The sequence below is a fragment of the Eptesicus fuscus genome, chromosome 1 (genome assembly GCF_027574615.1).
Source record: "Eptesicus fuscus isolate TK198812 chromosome 1, DD_ASM_mEF_20220401, whole genome shotgun sequence".
Classification (NCBI taxonomy): domain Eukaryota; kingdom Metazoa; phylum Chordata; class Mammalia; order Chiroptera; family Vespertilionidae; genus Eptesicus; species Eptesicus fuscus.
The window spans coordinates 34863461-34865420 of record NC_072473.1 but is presented as its reverse complement, the minus strand read 5'-3'; the positions used below and the strand labels follow the sequence as shown (position 1 = coordinate 34865420).

Sequence of the window (1960 nt, the reverse complement as noted above, 5' to 3'; positions counted from 1 at the left end):
ATTTTGATGTGAGAGCAACACATCAATCTGTTGCCTCTTACACACACCCCGACTGGGGCCAGGGATCGAGCCTACAGCTGAGGCACATGCCTTTGACTGGAATTGAACCCGGAACCCTTCAATTCACGGGCCAATGCTCTAACTAATGAGCAAAACCAGTTAGGGACTGAGTATTTCTTTTTAAAAATATGTTTTTATTGATTGTTTTGCGTGTTTTTTTTAGAGAAAGAGGAAGGAAGAGGAAGAAGGAAGAGAAAGATAGAAACATCCAGGTGATGTGAGAGCAGAACATCAATTGGCTGCCCCTGCACGCCCCCTACTGGGGATCGAGCCTGCAAATGGGCATGTACCCTGACTGGGAATCAAACCAGCGATCTCTTGTTTCATGGGTCAGTGCTCAACCACTGAGCAATACTGGCAGGGCCTGAGCATGTCTTTATAATTAGTTCCATAAGGAGGTTATTTATAATTGCCACTTTGTCTCTAGGTTGATTTATTTTTTGTGAACTATTTTGAGAAAATCAACTTTCAAGTATTGGCCTCTATGTCTATCTTAATCCAATATTTTCTGTTGAGTTTTAGTTTAACCTCAAAGATTTATTTTGACAAGATTTTTTGGTTTTGTTTCAGACTGGTGTTAATTATCTGAAGTAGAAAGAAATTGTATTGGTGAGGTAGGTATATGTTCCACAGCTTTACTTTTTAAAATCAATATTACCTTACATAGAAAAAATGGGTTATGTCAGTTTTATAATGTCCTTTAGCACATCTGATCACCAGACAATCAATTACATTTGGTTCATGTTCAGCACAATTGTTTCTCATAAATTGACAATGATCAGTGGAATCAGATTTTTCATATGGAAATATAATTGGCATTTAAGTGAAAATCAACTAGAAGATAGTTGATTCAGTTTAGCAGATAGAATTTGTGTTTGTCTGTGAAGCCAATAAGAAAATACATCAGATTCCATGAAATCCTTTCTAACATCTAATCTGCCAGTTATAAATCAGCTTTTCTTTAACAAAATCTTAACAGATATCATGGGAGTTTTTGATAAAACACTTCCTTTCATACATAAATTAAACCAAATTATAGGCCTTTACTTGAACTTGTATGTATACAGTGGCAGAACCATTACAAAGTTATACTGTAAGTTATTCAGAGATGAGCCAACTATTCTCTCATGTTTTTGTTTAAAGAGTGTTACATTTTTTATTCACTGATAAAAGTCCATTTCTAGATGTTTCTCGTATGTTTTATTAGTAAGCAAAGCCCTATATAAGGCGCCTTCACCTAGTTCTCATATTCAGATCCATCTTCATCTTGACTAATCTGGAAGTAATGAAGTTCGTATGTCTCCTTGTCAGATGCAACCACAGGAGACCAATCACAAAGACTATTCTTCTTAAGGTATTTCTTAGTAAGGTATTTCAAATATCTTTTAAATATTTGTTTCTAAGAAACAAATGTGATTTTATTCTTGGCGTGTTCAATGTGAACAACATTCCCAAGATTTCCAGTTTTCCCATAGACTTCAACCTTCTCTGATAGAAACTGTTCAAAATTTGCAGAATCAAAAATTCCATCTTCTACTTGATAAGTAAGGTCCAAACTAAACTTCTAGGTTGTCCTCTTAGGCTTCTTGACTTTCGGTGCCATCTTGCAGGTGCTCAGTGCGATCAGAGCTATCTCATGGTTTTCTTGCAATGTTTTTCGCAATAGTCTCCAAAGCAAAACTTGGCTTGCTAGACTTGGCTTCTTATTTCTCTACCCCTATTGTAATCTAGCACAGTGTCTAGGTATATCTATCTCTATCTCTATCTCTATCTCTATCTCTATCTCTATCTCTATCTCTATCTCTATCTCTATCATCTCTATCTCTATCTCTATCTCTATCTCTCTCTCTCTCTATCTCTATCTCTATCATCTCTATCTCTATCTCTCTCTCTCTCTCTA

General features: G+C 36.0%; 1 pseudogene; it reads right to left on the bottom strand.

Annotated features, from left to right (window-relative positions):
• Window positions 1-1297: 1297 nt before the first annotated feature.
• LOC103298546 (60S ribosomal protein L22-like 1) lies at window positions 1298-1663 on the bottom strand (annotated as a pseudogene).
• Between the last annotated feature and the right edge of the window lie 297 nt (window positions 1664-1960).